General features: G+C 40.6%; 1 protein-coding gene across 5 annotated transcripts in view; it reads right to left on the bottom strand.

Moving 5' to 3' along the window:
* Positions 1–7,485, bottom strand: part of GPBP1 (GC-rich promoter binding protein 1) — a 34,629-nt gene extending 27,144 nt beyond the window's left edge. The window contains exons 1-3 of one of the 5 annotated variants that reach the window (XM_065657326.1): positions 7,412–7,485; positions 5,475–6,544; positions 4,559–4,626 (exon numbers count right to left, since the gene is read on the bottom strand). The gene's annotated coding sequence lies outside the window, so the exon portion shown is untranslated. Of the gene's footprint in view, positions 1–4,558; positions 4,627–5,474; positions 6,545–6,643; positions 7,184–7,407 lie in introns of those variants that run through there. The other 4 variants (XM_065657327.1, XM_065657330.1, XM_065657328.1 and 1 more) reach the window with 4 other exon arrangements.
* Between the last annotated feature and the right edge of the window lie 12,031 nt (positions 7,486–19,516).

The following is a 19,516-nucleotide window of genomic DNA, read 5'->3' as shown; positions in this document are numbered from 1 at the left end:
GTCTCAAGTTTCTTGCTACTGCTTCTGCTTTCCTTCCCTGGTAATGAGCTACAGCAAGTATATCAAAACCTTAATAAGTCAGGAAGACAAACAAAGTGTATATATGAATTTCAGAGGCATCTAGTAAACAAGTCTGTATGACATCTTAGTGACCATCTAAAAAGAAGGAAAAGGAGGCACAAAATTTTGTAGGAGGTAAACAAAACTGAACATTTGCTATCAAAGATATGCTAAACACAAATTGTACTGCATTTCATGACAACAATAAGATATGTCTCTTTACCAAGGTCATTTTTTTTTCTGAAGAAGCAGCAGGCAAAGTTCTCACTAAAACAGAGTAATTCTGGAGGAACTGAACTGCAGAATAAATTTACACTTTAGTTCTCCCATCTTGGACCAGCTTCAAAAGTTTATTTCACCTGTTGAGCATCAGTCATAGACAAAATACAAAGTTTTGCTCTAAATTAGGCAAAGAAACTATATGCACAAGTCCTAACCAGACTACACAGTCTCTCCTTCACAAGCAGAAATGTTCAGGATTTTTCTCAAACTAAGCAGGCCTTTAAAATAAACCACTCCACGAAAAGTTTTCCCTTCTCCACAAAAACACATTTTCTTTTAAACAAAATATTTATCGTGGTAACAGAACCTTCCCTGTTATCTCCAGTCAAGAGTAGTGCTAATTTGAAGTAAAGTTGGTAAGTGCAAGCTTTAAACAATGCTTTTGCTTAAACTCTATACATCTCAATTTTCATTTCCCTTTTAGAGATACAGCTTATTAGAGATCTTCCTTAGTCTGCGATTCATTTAATTTCAACAAAGCAAAATAAGCTAACTTCAAGTTGTTTTGCTAACCAAAATTTGCAAGTTAATAGAATATCCAAACCCTATCACGAGCTTTACTGAATTTTTGAAAGCTGAAGCATTTCTACTGATCACAAATTGCTGCAAACACATGACAACTACTTAAACAAAAAAATACTTATTTCCTTTCTTTTCTCTCCGTATAAATGCACAGCCACAACACAAAAAGCTTAAATCTCTACAGCCAACCATTTAATACTTTGAAGGGAAAGCATGTGTGTCACCCTCCCACTACATTTCAGTGTAGAAGAGGGTTTACAGACACATGGTTTACAAACAAGATAAAATTAGTACACCTAATTCACTCAAGTTCTTTGGTCCTCCAAAATTGATTGTCAAAGACTTGTACCTCAAATAAAAGGAAAGGGAGCTGAACCTTTAAGGTCTTCTCTCCCATTAGATCAACATACATTAAAAAGTTCTGAACAATTCAGCTGAAGCCTCTTCTTTCTTAACTGTACTACTGCATAGCAAGTAAACTCCAGTTTTAGTCACCCTGTCCCCACCATCCAATACAGAACTGTTCTGGTGAGTATTGTAGCACTGGACAATAAGGAAGAACAAACGAAAATATACTTGACTCATCCGTTAAAAAGAAATATGAGAACTAAGGCTTCCTGCACAACACTGAGGATGGAGCAAGGTCAAATCTGTCAAATCTGAACATCTTCAAGGTGCATTAAAAGTGTATGGAGTCAAACTGTAATAGTCAATTTTTTAACCATTTAAAGCCAACACATTCTCTAGTACAGCCACAGCCCTAAAACCTAGTTTTACAATGATTTAGCAAAAAATCAAGCAAAAAAAGCTAAGGAAAACCCACCTTCATTTCTATTTAGGGCTCAAGTTCCTATGTGAGCACCCTTTGTTCTGCATAAGATTCTAGAATGTCAGCAGACTTGAGGAGACACTGGTGTTCTAAAAATCCCAACAACTGCTCTTTATCATATGATCCCTCTTCTATACATATAGTTCACAAGAAACAGGGTTAACATTGCTTCTGTGAATCAAATATTAATGTCACAACAATCAAAACATCTTCTAAGAAATGTTTTAGAAACAGCCAAAGTCGATGAGAGAGCTTCAAATAACTTCATCACCACTTTTATCCAAAGTAGTTTTTCCTTCTTGCATTGTACTAAAATGTAAATTTTAAAAAAGTGAACCATTTTGTAACATAGAATAACTTCGTATTTGAAGGTAAACTAGGACCAGGTTCCTTCTGCTTGAAACCCTACACAATTGCAGTACCATTTAGCAGAAAGCTAGATAAACACTAATCTCTTGCCCTTTGCAAGGTTCAAAGTCTAAAAGCTGAAGTATTAGTGCAAAAACATCACCACTCTGTTCAGCATACATTATGTAACAAAATCACCAGGAATTCTTTTGCACTTTGGAGTCTTCGCAAGGATCTGAAGACAAAGCAGTTGAAAAAGGTAGCAGTTTTGACATATGCTGAGCATTTAACACAGAAAATTCCACGTATTTAATCTGTTTCCCAGACTATGTTTACTAAAAATACAAAAGGAGGTGACTGTGAAAGAGTTGACAGGACCACATAAGGGATCATCATCAGCTATTCTGTGCTACTACTGCTCAAACACACACATTACCAAGAACCAAATCAAACAGCATGCCAAGTCTCATTCAAGTCTGTTTATAATAAGGTCTGCATACAGTTCCCCTTGCAGGACAGAACTTACTCCTAGTAGCATAAGGAACGTTTAACGAAGAACTGTTGTTTTTACATAACTGAGGACCTGGCACCTGACCCCAGCACGGGGGAAGGACCGAGAGACATCGGGCTATGAATTCTTAATGTAAAACACAGTCTCTTCCCAGAATATATACTGACACCTGTATACATACTGATACCTGTATTTACAAGCTAATTTAGCAGGAAGGACCGAGAGACATCGGACTATGAATTCTTAATGTAAAACACAGTCTCTTCCCGGAATATATACTGATACCTGTATTTACAAGTTAATTTAGGGGGAAGAGTAGCCAAAGTGCCAGGAATCCATATTGATATGGGGAAGGGTATTGTACGCATTGGGGTAGTCTGTAAACCCTGAAGTACCCAACCAGTGGGGAACAGGGGAGGGAAATTGCGGCCGGGATTTTGGAGAGATATAAGCAGGGGCTTTTTGCCCTATTAGGTGTGCCTACCTTTAGGTAGAACACTCGGTCTTGCAAAATCATTATTAAAATATGCTTTGCTGAGAGATCCTGCCTGGGCCTATTATATTTGCAAAATAATTGTTTCCTACAGTACTAAAAAATAAAGAATAAAAAGCATCTTCCCCAGAAGTTACTGATGAACTGTCAGTGTCACAATGTTTTATCCACACGGTTTAAACACAAAAATCTCACTAGAATGGAGGACAAAAATAAAGGAACATAGAGCACATTAAATTCTGAAGTTCTTCTAGCAAAGTTAAATATCTACATCATTTCCCTATATCATTTTACAGATGTAATTCCACTTAATCTTTGCTAGGGATTTAAACTCTGCTTACTCTTAAAAGCTTCCATCAACATTTTTTTCACACAGCAGAGCAGCCTACACCATTCCAGACAATTCCTCAATACAAATGTACCCATTTCAGGATTCTGCCAGAATAAATGAATTGGTAAAAGAGCCATGTTGCTGACAGTTATTCCAGTACAAAAGCTATGTTTACCTCAAGGCTTAAGGTATAAGCTCTCAGGGGCAAGGACCTTATCTTCATAGTTGTCTGCAAAACACGTAATAGACTCTCAGCACTATACATATAAAACCTAAAGAAGGAATTAAAGTGGACCAGCATGCTAGGCATTTTCTCTTCGATGGGCCTCACTCAGGTATGAATTTTGCTTAAGGTACAAGGGCAAAGCTGTAAAACATGCCTAAATCCTTGTGAAATACATATGCATATGAACAAGAACAACTGCACTTCCCAAGTGCAAACACGTTGAAAAGAAAATAAGAATTATCCTAACAGCAAACAGAGAGATGTGAATATAGAGTTAATTTAATGAAGCTAGCCAGCAAACTCCTCAAAACATCCAGAAGGGAAAGGGTGCAGATAAAAATGTCACCCAAAATAGTTAAGTGGGGGGATGCAACTCTTTGGCTTCAGTGGGAGCCTCTTGTCAAATTAGAGAAGTACTTCATAGCACTGAAAGTTAATAGGTTGAAAAAAAGAGACATCATTTTTTCTGAGTTAAGGAGTACTTGTATTATTATTGTTTATGACCATGTAATAGACAAAAAACAAAGTGAGCCTAAGAATCTAAAAAACTACTACTTCAAGTGAGCCTAAGAATCTAAAAAAATTATTTAGATGCAAATCTTTCATTTGTGGTCAAATTATTAGTAAGAAGCTACAGGGGCAAGAAATGCTGTGGTAATCTTTAGATACAGTTTCATATGCTTGTTCTACAAGGCTTTAACAAAAGCCATCTTGACAAACACCTTTGCATTGGCCTTAAATAATTTTTTTCTTTTCCATAAGCTCACTACTACTAATACTTCAGTATTACAGAAGCTCTGAAAAACTTTTTAGAAAGTGGCGACTAAGGTAAATGTGACACCTTTACCAGACACTCGGTTTACAGGCTACCCAATAATGCTACCCAATTATTTAAAGCTTTATGAATAATCAAGATGGGGTAAGGGGTAGAGAATTTTAGTAAAATTACCACTGACTTTTGAATTAAGTTGCTCTGTCCAGCTCCATTTTCTTTGAGGCAGCAGCAATTCAGCTGAATGCAAACCTACAAAAGATATATTAAATAAATATATTTTTAAAAATATTAAAAAAATATTAAAAATAAATTTAAAAAATATATTAATTTCAACATTTAAACTATATCTTCAGAAACATTTAACGACTATGGGAGGAAGGAGACAGCAATATATCTAAAAATAACATGTAAAATTAGTTAATACACCACTAGATTTTGTTTTGAATCTTTCCAAAAAGGTGGAGGCTTTTTGTAACATTACACTTGCAGACCAGACTCATTCATTCTCATTACAGAACCGGAACTCAGCCATAACTGAACTCAACTGAACTCAACTCAACTGAACTCAACCATAAAACACCAAAACATGAAAAAGCTAGTTTGCATATGCAGTAAACTAATCTTTGGTAAAAAATATCACTTCCATAAGTGACAAAAAAGCGTGGAAGGCAAAAAAAAATTAAAAAAACCACACACACAAAACTATACTATCAGTACCTCCACGCTGCAAAAAAATCTAATACAAATGCAAAGATTGAGATGTGCAAGCCATCCAGCAGGCTTGTTCAATAAGTATAACAGCTCATTGTTGAGATTACAATATTACCGTGAAAAACAGGATTCAGTCTAGATGTAGCTATTTTCTAATCTCCCAGAAAAATCACTCTCCTACCTACACATTTCTCCTTGCATATGTATTCTTCAAATTCTTAAAGAATTATTCCATTAATTATTACAAACAGCAAGTAAAAATTAGGTTCTGCAAGCTCATTTGAACATTCTCAAAAAAACCAACATCTAAGCAGTAAACATTACTGGTTTAACCACTCTACTGATAAAATGCTTCGGGTATAAACTGACTTATGAACACTACTTACCTAATCCAAGAGGACTGCACAAGGCGTTAGTACTGCGTGATGAGTATTTTTCCAGTTTTCCTTGAGATATATCCCGAATTCTTGTCGATACTACATTCGTAGCTGTTTCACATAGATGCGACCTCACCGAAATCAGCTACCCATCCTTCTTGCTTACAGATTCCAGAAGGCTATTTCCAAAATTTGCCAACCGTCTTAGAAAGCTTCTTTTTTCTTTGACAGCTTCTTCTCTTGTCTATTCCATGTACATATCACTATAAGAAGCATCAGCTCCAGGTGAAATAAATACACTTTTTACACCAAAAACTGTGAAGCTGAAAATCCAGTTTTCACATCTGAATTGCGGAACATTTCCTAGCTTCAGGTAACAGACACATTTGTAAACAACAGCTATCTGGATACCTCCATACTGCTTATTGGCAACATTATTTTTCAACAAAATTTTAAATAAAATATAAAAGAAAAAACGATAAACAAATGTCTATTAGATTCTTCATTTAGAAAATAGATCTCACTGCAAAATGACAAAAGCTATGTCAGAAAATCTAAAAAATAAGATAAGAGTGAAAATATCTGCCATTAAACTTTTCAGTAATGTCTACACAGTGACTCAGGCTGCATTTAACCTGGAGTCATCTAAAAGCACTGGTTACGTTTATGACTCAGAAAGAATGTTGCCAAGAATAAAAAAGTATCTAAAAGCAAAAAAGCACTTTATTTTGGCAGCTGAAGTATTCAGAACTTGATAAATTTAGCCACGTATACAAGCCATGAGGACAAAAGCGTCCAAGAACGACGTGCTCGACACTGCTAGGGGAAAAAAAAAAAAAAAAAAAACCACAACACAAACAACCCTCACGACTTCAAACTTCCAGTTCACTTCTCAGACGCCTACTGGTTCTTTCAGAAGACTCTTCAGGAGGAAGCACTTGGAAAAATAATGCCAGACAGTGTCTGATATTTCTCCCCTTCCACAAGAAGCAGGTGCTGCAGGTCGGTCTCCACCTTCTCCCTACCAGCGGAAGCAGAAGGCTGCAAACACCCAGGACTCCTTCTGTAATCCACACTGCCTATGGTAAAAAGAACCAGAACAATCAGTTTTCCCTTCTGAAACGCGAACTGGCGTCAGACGAACACACAGACCTGAGTCTCAAAAACCGAACACGCACACGACGAGCGAGAGGAACCCGAGCGCAGAAGCCTCGGTTAAACCTTCACTCACGTCCCAGAGAACGCAGCCCGTCAGTGACAGCGCTCTCCCACCTCTCACAACGGAGGGAAAGAAGGGAAGGAAAAAAAGAAAAGAAAAAAAAGGAAAAGAAAGGGACATTTCTCATTTTATTGGGGAGGATGAAGAGGTCTGCAGGGCGCAGCCGGGGGGGAGGCGCTGGCCGGGGCCCGCGACTGGGCGCGGGAGGAGCCCGCAGAGCGGCGGCGGCGCCCGGGGAAGCCCCGGCGCCCGGGGAAAGCGCCGCCGCCCCGGGGCCGACCGTCCGCCGAGGGCGCGGGCAGGGCCCCAGCTCCCTGGCCGCCGCCGGCCTTTGCCGCGGCACCGGGAAGGGATCCGCCGGCCCGCGCCGGGCGTCTGCCCTGCCTGCCCGGGGAGGGGGGGGAGGAGGCCGCACCGCCCCCGCGCAGCGCTCAGCGCCGCCGGGGTCCCGGAGGCGGCTCCCCCTTGCCCTCCCCGAGGGCGGGCCTGGCGGCGCGGCGGGGGAGGGACCGAGGCGGCCCGGCGCCCCGCTCGGCAGTACCCGCCCCGGCCGCTCCGCGCCCCCTGCCCGCCCCCGGCCGCCGCCGCCAGAGCGGCCCTGGGGGCTGCCCCCCCGGCCCCGCGAGAGCCGCGCGTGCCAGAGCGCCGCACGGGCGGGCGCGCGCACACACACACACACACGCTCACTCACTCACTCACTCACACACACTCACGCGCACGCACTCACGCCCCGCTCGCCTCGCTCCCAAGATGGCGCCGCTCCGAGCCGCAATGCTCCGCGCGAGCAAGCCTCGCGAGAGCCGCCGCGCGACCCCGCGGGAGCCCGGGGCGGGGCTTCCCGGCCGCCGCCGAGGGTGCGACCCCGCCCCCGCCCGGCGGGAGCCCCCCTGCCGTGACGTCACAGAACAATCCCGAAAGTTCCGCGCGGGGCGGCGGGGGAATCCCCAGCGCGCGCCCCGCCCCCGCACCCGCACCCGCCCCGCCCGCGGGAGTCCCTGGCGCCGCCGTAATTAACCGTGCAGCGGCGCACCCCTCAGGCCGCGTGGCATCACCCCTACCGGCACCGGCGCTACAACGCTGAGCTGCCGAACCGGGGCAGCGGAACCGAGGCGCGGGCTCAGGCCGCGGGCCGGCCGGACTAGCCCAGGCGGGGAGCGCGGGGCCCCGACCGGCCGCCAGAAGGTCCGTGCGCCGCGTACGCGTGCGGACACGGTCGGCGAGCGCCGCCCGGTCGGCGCCAGCGAAAACCCTCTGCCGCCCTGACGAGGTGCGCGGGCGGCGGGGCTGCAGCGGGCACCCGGGAGCGCCGGTCCCCAGCGCTGGCGGTACCTCCGGGCAGAGCGGCGCCCCCGGGCCTCCCGCACCTCAGCCAGGCGGAGCACAGCTCGCACCGGCAGCGGACGGGGTGAAACCGCGGCGCCGGTAAAGGAAGCAACAGCCGCTATTTGAACAAGCCACAAAAAATCAGCGCCTTCACTGAATCCACACAAACGGCTTTAACGTACGAGCTGGAGGGTGGAAATCTGCGTGACGTACGTGCAGCCGTGTCTGCGCGTTGCGCTTTTGAAAGAAACTCGGTGAGTTTTTGCAGCCTGGGAACTAGATGCTTAGATCGCCGTTTTGCAATTTTGAAACCTCGTTTCCAACACAAGTCAAGTTATTCTCCAATTAATTACATGAAAAAATAAATATGCAGAATTATGTTTAAATATCATTAGAAAGGGTACTGGCAAGTGTTTTTAGAGCCTGCATTTGATTCTGGATTTTCTTGCAATGGCAGTTTCCTCTATGAGATTTAAATTATTGTAGGAACTGACATTATGCACTGATTTTTTTACAAACGTCTCAAAGTCCAAGCAAGCAGTAGGATTTTTAATGTATTTTGCAGGTGTATATATGCTGTAGAAATAACCTGGTTTCATTTGGTAAAATTACTAGAAAACAGCAAATACTAGAAAAGCTACTAAAAATTAACAACTGAAAAAATGAAAAACTAGAAAAGCATATGACAGTTTCATCTTAAAAAAAAATGACAGAACCTCCTTAACTGTTATGGTCATATTTATCTCCAGCTCGACTCGGAACAGTCAACCCCAGTTACAATTTCTAACAGCAGTGGTGTTTTTTCTAGGTTTCCATCACAATCTTGACTGCATTGCAACCTCCTTTCTATACCCCATCCTTGAGATTGTTTGTCCTTTTATTTGCCTTTACCCGTGCTGCAGAAACCAGGCTCCCCAGGCAGGGTGTCAGGGCATACCCAATGCCCCTCAATTAATTTCACTGTTGCCAACCTCGAAACCATAAACAGGAAAGGCAAGGCAGAACTTAACCATCTGGTCTGACTGCAAACCATGGCACCAGCCAAGCACCCAAGTCTGATGCATCCAGGTATGGCCACTAGGACTATAGTACCAAAATGGCCCACACGCTCAAGTGCCATTATTAAAATCTTTGTCAAAATAGTAATTTATAACCTATATATTGATCAATTTAACTCATATCAGACACATGTTGCAGTAGTATCTAGAAGGTAACAGGTTTGTTCAGTCAGGAAAAATCACCAAAAACATCTCAGGACTCCAGGACTCAACTGTGATGTGTGCTTCAAACACATGTAATACCAAGAAAGCTCTGACCAAAGTAATCATATACAAGTCCCAAAGCAACATATAAAATCCAAAAATACGATGGGCAACAGTATCTAGGAAAACAAGATGTGAATGCAAAGCAACATGAAAACAAGTGTATAAAGTTAATGACACATCTTTAGGCCACCTTGACAACATGCACTTAAGGCTATATTAATGATCTGAAATGATCTTTCAATTCATTTGAGTGTATTATGGCTAAAGTACCCACTCCGCACAGCTATTCTGAGCATTTTCTGGCTTTGTAATACATTATGTACTGCAGGTATCCAAAGAGAAACACAGTTAAGTAGCAGGACATTATCAATTCATCCATATCTGGGTAAAAAACTGGATGGATGGGCAGGCCCAAAGAGTTGCGGTGAATGGAGTCAAGTCTATTAACAATTGGTGGCTGGTCACGAGTGGTGTTCCCCAGGGCTCAGTATTGGGGCCAGTTCTGTTTGATCTCTTTATCAATGATCTGGATGAGGGGATTGAGTGCACCCTTAGGAAGTTTGCAGATAACACCAGGTTGGGTGGGAGTGTTGATCTGCTTGAGGGTGGGAAGGTCATACAGAGGGATCTGGACCAGCTGGATTGTTGGGCTGAGACCAATTGTATGAGGTTCAACAAGGCTGAGTGCTGGGTCCTGCACCTAGGTCACAACAACCCCAGGCAGCGGTACAGGTCCAAAGAAGACCAATGAGCTGGTGAAGGGCCTGGAGCATGTGTCTTACGAGGAGCAGCTGAGGGAACTGGAGTTGTTGAGCATGGAGAAAAGGAGGCTGAGGGGAGACCTTATCACTGTCTACAACTACCTGAAAGGAGGTTGTAGCGTGGAGGGTGTTGGTCTCTTTCCCCAAGTAACAAGCAATGGGACAACAGGAAATGGCCTCAAGCTGTTGACTATTAAGAAAACGTTCTTTACTAAAAAGGTCATCAGGCATTAGATCAGGCTGCCCAGGGAAGTGGTTGAGTCACCATCCCTGGAGGTATTTAAAAGATGTATAGACGTGGCACTTAAGGACACGGTTTAGTGGCGGACTTGGCAATTTTAGGTTAATAGCTGGACTTGATCTTAAAGGTCTTTTCCAACCTAAACGATTCTATGATTCTGTATCAGTCCTCCTAATAGGTTTCTGTTTGTGTTGCTACATATATGATCCATCTATTTCCTTCCGGTGACAATAACCATACCAATTTTAGTAACCACAGGAAAAGCTGTGATAGTCCTTGGGGAAATTACTTTAAAGTACTAATAGGAAATGGGTTTGATGTGTATCTCTAATTGTTTCTTAAAAGACAGTATAATGCCATTTCCACTTCATGAAAAGCAAGGTTTGACCCAGCAAACAGCTGAGGTAATGTCCTTGCCTTATGGAGTTCAGTGGCAAACCACTTTTCAAAATTCAAATCAAGAGCTCTTCTCTTCTAACACACTGTATTTTATAGGCCATGAGCATTCAAGCTGTTCCAGCAAAGTCAACGGGGCCATTCTTAGCATGTGGTGATTAATTTAAAGGAATTTGCAAGCCTGCTGGCATGTGACTTTGGTTTGTGATGAGGTTCCTGCCATGCACAGCCTAACTATACGAGCCAGTTCTCCTGGTGTACACAGAGTTTATACCAGCAAAACAATGCCTCTACTAACACAGGTTGCTTTGCTTGTGGGGGGAATAATTAAACTATGCTGATAAAACCATATGTATTCTATTACTGAGGAAGAAATCCTAGCATAAACATAGTCATTGTCTGTCGTGAAGAACAGGACAGAAGATTGCCAGAATGTCAAACTTGTGAAGCAATATTTATAGCATTTTTTTTTAAAAAACATGTCATTTGATCTTCCAAATCGAAGCTGTATCTGCATCTTCAGAAGTACATAGAGCACAGAAGGGAGGGAGAGCATTAATGTGATTGATATTCATCATGGAGGCACCCCAAAAGTCAATTTAGGCAGGGAACAAGCTCCAAACAGACTATTATAGCCAGAACCGTTCAGCAAAGAAAAACAACTAGAAACAGGGTTTATCCAAAATTATTCGGCACTCTGTCAACATTACAAAGCACAGGTTTGGATACCAGTTGAGGATATTATTACTGTAAGACCATATAAGAATAATGAGGATCCACAGCATGCACGCACTCACAAAACAAGAGGCTACTTTCACTCAGGGGTACCCAGAAGAAGTAATCACCTGCCCAGGGTAGGCAAGGACTCACTCAGGGTCATAACACTAACCAGGGAGAAGATGAGGGCTCTCAATCCCAAGAATTCTCCTTAGATGTTGTCCAATTCTAAGGGGAGAGCTCCGTTCACAGTCCCTCTGCTCCAAGAAGACCACTCCAAGGGGGTCTTTGGCAGCAGCCCCATTTTGTAGCCCAGTCAGATCTGGCTATGGTCATTACATGCATGGTCCAGAAGCTTCCTCCTTGGCTGAGGATACTGTGTGTTGAGCAAGGATCCCTCCCCTCCTGCTCCCCCAGCTGCGGGAGGTGAATGTGAGGACTTACTGTGCCCAGGTAGGGGGGAGGATGTGACTGTCAGCACCCACCAAGGGTTGTACATGGGGACAGGCACAGTGGGGCACAAAAGGCGCTAAAGAGCCATCAACTGCCCTATTGAAAGCTCCGCATCTCATTGTGGGATGTGCAACTGCCACAATATTTAATAGAAACAGCTTCTGAAACTAGGAAGGCTGAGCTGAACATCTATGAAAACTGCTATAGGAGGTTATGATGAAATTTACATTGGAAATTAGTATGGGATGGAAGATATACCTATATGAACAGTTCTCATTCGTTAAGCAAACTTAGAAATGTAGGTCAAGATTTTTGCCACAGGTGCTCACAAACGTTTTTAAAAGTCCTTTCAATGAACCATGATATACGCCAAGGGTGACTCGTGGAATTTAGACAACAGCTGAGATTTAAGAACAAGCCAAAAATTACTGGGTTTAAATGACTGAGGTACTTCTGGGTAGTCTGATGGAGGGACAAGAAAGACACATTTAGCACTTTCATCCAAATGTAATATTCTAAATACCATATGTAATTTAAGGTTCTGTTTGGTGTAGGTCAGACTATAGACTGTGAGACAACTAAAGAGAGAGAGGTCATTCCATATTGAGGGACTGTCTACATCAGTATACAAAAGAATTGAATAAATACAGTGAAACCAAAATGTGTGGGAAATGCTGACATATAAGAAATGAAACCAGAAACATTTTAACTCCCACCAAATAGTAACCATCCATGTTTAAGTACAAGTCTTAGAACTAATTTTAATATGAAAAATGTATAATGAATTTATATTATTTACTGCAAACTTGGATGATGGGAGGAAGTACAAGACCAAAAGTTGAAAATGTATTTTGGCAGGCACTTGAAATCTGCTGACTTTCATTTGTTCTAGGAGAAGAATGCAAGAGACTTATGCAAGTATATTACACACTCAGATTGTTAATTAAGCAAATATTAAATAAAAATACAGAAACATACTTAATTCCTTACTGTTACACATTTTTGTGTCGCTCCATGAAGACACACAAAACAACACTTTACCTTTTACTAAAAACCCACAATGGCAAATATGCAATGTGAACCACAGAACCAGGGAGAAGGCCAAAATCAAAATCTTCATGTAACGGGTTTAAAATCTGATTAATACAGATGTGATCCAGAACGCTTCTGATGCAGTGAGCCCAATATTTAAAAGCTAGAAAGAAAATGGCCACCTAATAATAATAATTCTAATGTATATTCTTCTCAACAGAAGAGTATTTGTATAATCAGATGACAAACACAGTGAGAATTCGTCAGTACAAACACAGTTCTAATAAACAGTCCTTGTTGCGAAGTTTTAAATATCTTTCAGCTCCATGTTCATTATATGGGACATTTTAAGTAACAAAATCAGAAGAATGAAAGCATTATACAAAAGCGCGTAGCAACATCTATACATTATCATTTGCAGTTACACGATGAACACTACTAGTAAAAGGTATCTCCGCTTGTCTATTCATGTGTTGTCCCTTCCAGGAAAAGAAGGTAAAATGACTTTTCCAATTGCTTCAGGATTTCAGTGGGTCTGCCTACACAAATAAGACAATGGGATTTGACCGTATTAAATAACTGACCATTGTTATTTGCATCTTAAGATGTATAACCTCTAGTTATTCAATCTTCCAAGAGTTCTGAGCATCTCCATGTCCAATGCACTTTAATACAATCAGTAAGTACTAAACAGGTCTGAAAATTAAAACAGAAGTACCTCTTGATTCTTTTCTGAAGAACTTTAATATTAAAATTACTACTAACTTTGATGGGAGCAGCATTCTCAGTGAAGACTTCAATAAAGCTGTAGTTAACGGTTCATATTTTCAAGCAATACCTATGTATTAATTTTGAATGACACATAAGTATAAATTTGACCTGTATTATTGAAATTAATAGGTCATTTTATCTCTTTCAAGAGAATAGCTGTTTCTACCTGAAAGAATCAATATCTTGGTGACACTAGTGAATAGCCAGGATAAGAACTCAGAGGCTATTATTTTGTTGTACTAATTGGAGGTAAAAAGATTATTAAGAATCAAGCTTTTAAAAAAGCAGCTTCTCCATTTCAGCTTTTTCACCTATATTGTAACTGAAAATAACCTCACTGGTAGCTTTTCCCCCTTTAACAGTAAAAGTATCCATCTCCAAGAATGCATTTCAGAAACACCAGGCACTATTAAACCAAGGGTTATCTGAAACTATTTTAATGGTTTATCTCCATTAAGTAGTATTCCTTGCATGTAAGTTATCCAGTTAATGAACTGAGGTTAAAAGAGTGCAACTGTTCATCACTTATGTCCTGGATGAATGCCGTCTACATTACGTTCATTCTGTTGAAAGATCAAGTCATGCTATACACCTTCTCTAAAATAATAAACAAGTAAATCCTAAATGTACTCAACTTCTGCTCCATTCCACCCTGGAAAGCAAAGTAACAGCAAGTGAATACTGACTGTTCTGAATTTCACAAAGAGCGCAAAATAATAACTGTTAATCACAAGAAACTGCTTAGATGAAAAGGAACAAGGTGAAGGAATTATGAACTGAACATGCAATACCAAGTGACAAATTTTTCCTAAGATGCTTGTCTTTATCCTACCCTTTTCTCTATACAATGAAATTCCTGCATTTTCCCTAAAATGAACGTAGCTAACTTGTGAACTTAGAGCGTGTTAATTTTGAAATAAGGAGACCAGATGACAAGGATGATGATAGGATCTTGCACATACTTAAAAATGAGCAGATCTCATTTTAATGCATGTTCATTTCATAGCCAAATCTATTTCATTTGTCCCTTTTTCTTTAAAAAAATCTGTATTGACATCAAGTTTACATTTTATTTCCCCCATTTTTTTAACAACTAGATTGATTTAGAAACTTTTCACATCCAATTAAAGTGAAGAAAGCCATTTTTGTAAGCATTTTCTGCAAGTTTTGCCCACCATCAATATACATATTTTCATGTTTTTTAAATGTGCGTTCACTAAAGAGGCTCACCTTAGGTAACTGGCACAAGAGATGTGTTGCTTCTGTACACAGACAGACCTGATGAAGGAATTTAATGTAGAAAAATCTGTCAGCTATATTAACTTACCTACTTAATAGAATAATCTTTCCCTACCACCCCCAAAAAACCCCAAACCAAACCAAAACCAACCAACCAAACAAAATACACATACTGCTTTTTAGATCTGTTTGCTAGAACTGCTAGAAGCCTAGATTTTGTCATATATACTAAACACTGTGGGATTTAGCTCACTGAGTTTGGTGGCATGATCACCCAAAAGAAGTACTGTCAAGGTTGATAGATTTGGCTCAGCTGTTGTAGTTCCTTGCCTTTATTACCAATCAGCCTTTGAGAGAAAAAAATGCATCAGATGACCAAAATAAGATTCACTTACAAGTACTTCAAGAAAGACTAAAAGTAGCTTTCTGACTAGCAGAAGTTTTCTTACATCTTTAAACCAGGCTGAAATGCCCCAGCAAAGCTTTAGTATTCTAACAAGGTTAAATGCAAAAGGTTAAAACGGGAAATCTCTTTCTCAGCTGCTCCTCTTTCTCTATTTTGCCCTAAACGGACAAATGCAGGCATCAGAACTTTCTACTATCTGCTGTATGGTTTTGTCAACTGAAACTTTGCCAAAAAAACCCCACAGAAACAAAAACAAAACAAAACAAAACAAAAAAAACCCAAAACAAACCAACCAACCAAACCAAAAAAAGCAAAACAAAAAAAAAAACCCACACCACCACCCCCCCAAAAAACACACACACACACAAACACCAAACAAAAAAAAAACCCAGGGACATTAATGGTATGAAAGGCTGTGAATAGGGTCAAAAGCAAATCAAGTATTTTCTCAGACTTATCTTCCTGGAGCTATGTTATGCTGTTTTCCAGATCCTTCTAAACATATTTCAGAGGCTTTCACTTATTTGTTATTTAGAGATATGGTTCCTTCCTACTGGACACCCATCTAACATGAGTGATACTCGTACTCTTAAATAGTGGGATTTTTGTATGTTGCTATTGGAAATGTCTGCTATTTGTAAATAAGTGGAAAATAACTCTAAGTTTGAAATCCCTGAAATACAAGCTTTAATCTACGAAGGTGAAGCAATAGCTTCTAATCAGCTTTGTGTTGTTTTGATTTTCACTTCTGCCAGAGAACCTCAATTAGATACTGGCTGTGGGTTTTTTTTTACTTTTCTGTACATTAGTCTTCACATCTGCAGAATATAAATGCTTGTGTATCTTCATGAACTTTTCAAAAGACAATGATGATACTTTTTCTAAACTTACTAATTATTATAAATTGGCTCAAAAGAAATAGGCAAAACACAAGTACAGTGTTTCCTGTTTAGGAAATATTCTTTCTCAGTTCTTCCAAAACAATGATATCCTATTACACTATACTAACTTTGCCAGAATGGCGAATAGCAGTACTTTGCTAAGTAAAAGCACGTTTCCTGCAAATATTTTTCAAATTATGATGGCTATTGTTTATGCATTTAAAATACAGAGAGACACCGAAAAGCACGATGTATTTTTCCTTCATATAACATGACACAGCTGCTGATGCCATGAAATGAAAATTAGCGAGGTGTAATACTAAGGAGAAATTCTTTCTTGTCATGCTGAAAATTGTTTATAATTTAATCACACACCTACCCTTTCACTAAAAATTCCTACATTTCCCCTTGCCCAACAGTAAGGCACACAGAGGAGGTACTGGGTCGTCCATTTTTCTATGCATAGCTAACAGTTGTTTTCATTTATATTGCAAGCAAAGCCCTGTGTCTGTATGAAGACAATCAGAAAGCCGCTTTCTCCAAATAAGAAGCACTTCCTGGGAAAGGTGTGCCCTCAAGGGAGCATGGGGCTCATCCCCTTCACACCAGTATTGTCCTGTCGCTTCAGTGGTAAAACTGGGAGGGCTGTAGGGTGCAGCGGAAGGTGGTCCCTGATAACAAGCCTTCATTAGCCCAGCTCTGTGAAATGCCAGAGGGTGCTGTGGTGGGCAGGAGCTTTGTGAGTATGAATCCCTGCCAAGGAACAGGCAGCCATATGCTACCCGGGAAGTGAGAAGATGCATTACTGGCACTTAGAAAAGATGGGGAAGACTCTGGAGCCTAGAAAGAGGGAGAAACTCACTACAGGCTATCTGAGCAACAGGTAAAAGATGCTGGAGGGCAAACCGACCAATATAACTGGCTAGATAGAAACCCTTCGGCGCTTTAAAGGGGATGACAAATAAACCTAAACAAAAAGAGTCATTCCAGTTATGGGTGATTCAGAAGAAACTGCTCATTGAGAAGCTGCTTCTCCTGGTAGAGGGGAACTGAGGGAGTGACTTGGCCAGGACAGTCAGGCTGCCTAAGTTCCTGCTACAATAACTCATCTTTTGTTTACTATTATTCATGATTATATACAAATGAAATTGCTTAAATTCACAAAAGAAACCATTGAAAAATCCCCTAAATTAAAATATTTGTTATGCTCACATTACACCGTCTCTCACGTAATTACCAGTGATGTCATTACATGTACATGCTGTATCTGTGAGTCTGGGTAAAACATCTCCTTGCTGTAAATCGGCTGGCTGTTGGTGTCACCAAAAATAAGCTGGTTTGCCTATTACTAAAATTAAATTATTATTATTATTACTATGAAAAGTAAATAATTTAAAACTTTTTCTCTGTGTTCTTTAGCGAGAAATTAAACTTTTCAATAAAAATAGCAGAATACTAAAAGCTTGGGAAGGAGGTAAGGGAAACTATTCTTTTTCAGAAATTGGCATGAGAGGTAAGCGACCAACAGTATTTTTGAAAGTCTATCTTTCTTACATCATACAGGAATCCAGTTACGGAATCACAGAATGGTTGGGGTTAGAAGGGACCTCTGGAGATCATCTAGTCCAGCCCACCTGCTAAAGCAGGTTCACCAGAGCAGATCGCAGAGGAATGTGGCCAGGCGGGTCTTGAATGTCTCCAGAGAAAGAGACTCCAGAACCCCTCTGGGCAGCCTGTTCCAGTGCTCTGGCACCCTCAAAGTTAAGAAGTTTCTCCTCATATTCAGATGGAACCTTCTATGCTTCAGCCTGTGCCTGTTTCAGATAGTACTGGAGAAAGTACTGCTACTACTAGTAGTACTACTACTACTACTGCAGTTAGTACTACAGTTAGTACTGTAGAAATTTGTGTTATGTGCACTCATGAAAATTAAAGCACTGGTAGACCGATACAGGTAGGGGATTTAACAACTTGTTTTGCATATCCATTCTCTATTGCAAATACAATCCTCAAAACCATGATATCTGCACAACGAGCAATGTGATTAGGAGTACTAAGCGATGCGCCCAATCCACAGATGAGGTTCCTTTCTTCCTCCCTCCCATCTCCAAGCTCAAGGAAAATATATTTGTGGGAGATGGTGACTTGTTATTTTACAATTTTATCTTTTCCAGCAAGTTAAATAGCACTAGCCCATGGCCAACGGTAACACCAAACTATTGGATGGTGCCTGCATGCTTTGTACCCTGCTCCCACCAGCCTACCCCCTCAGTACCCTTCAGGAGTTATTGTATTCAATGGTCCATCTGCCACAGACGGTCTCTGAAGGAAGTACAGATGTAGGCAGTTTTGTGCTTTTTTGGTGGTTTTAATGTCTAGGAAACATGTGAAATTTAATAGTGAGCATATTTAATTTACTAGTAGAGATACAGCGGAAGGGTCTAAGACTGGCTTCATTTCCTGAACAAACAGGCGTTACTTTTTGTCATTATGCCTAGAAAAAGGGCGATTGAGGTGATTACTCTAAGGCTTTGGGCAACAGGTTTGCTGGAAGAGCACAGACTGAAATGAAGAATTATCACAACATTCACACCACCCAGATGGAGACACAGACTTCAAACATGGTTATAGTATTCTCTGACCATCATATATCTGTTGGATGTATCCATGATAGTGTACACCTAAGCATGCAGAATGTAAAAGACTTAACACTTAATTTTATAATTCTTTAACTGCAAAGGAGATTTTCTTCTAGAGCTTCTGCATTCTTTCTTTTACGACTCCTCATCTGTAACTGTTCAGCTTCATTGCATTGTCGGTTTTTTGGTTTGTTTTGTTTTAAAGGCTGGATTCTTCTAATTCATTTCAGTTATTTCAATTTTTTTACTGTTTCAATCAATTGAAACAAAAAAATCAACTCCAAAATATATTTTTTTTAATCTGAGATTAACTTGGATGATAAAATATAGTCAATATATGTGTGGGAAAGCAAGATGTGCGGTTCCAGCCACTTGGATGATAAAGGAAGATCAACACTAACATAACTATCCAGACGGTCAAAGAAGAAATAATGCTAACATAATTAGATCACAGCAACTAGTCAAAATATAAAGGGCCTTGGACAGATTGTACTGAATTATAATAAAAAACCCCTCAGATCTAAATCTGGTAAAATATTTGAGCCAGCAAATTAACAGCAGGAGATTTTTCTGTAAAATTGTACACAATTGAAAAAAATGTGTTAAACTGTTGAAAGACTGTGAAGTAAACTATTTCAGAAGTTAGGGAATAGCTACTTGCACCCAAATCAGAGATAATTCCTATTGAGAAAATTTATGTCGTAGCAA

Source organism: Caloenas nicobarica, chromosome Z (assembly GCF_036013445.1).
Source record: "Caloenas nicobarica isolate bCalNic1 chromosome Z, bCalNic1.hap1, whole genome shotgun sequence".
Classification (NCBI taxonomy): domain Eukaryota; kingdom Metazoa; phylum Chordata; class Aves; order Columbiformes; family Columbidae; genus Caloenas; species Caloenas nicobarica.
This window is presented reverse-complemented; position numbering and strand designations above follow the sequence as displayed.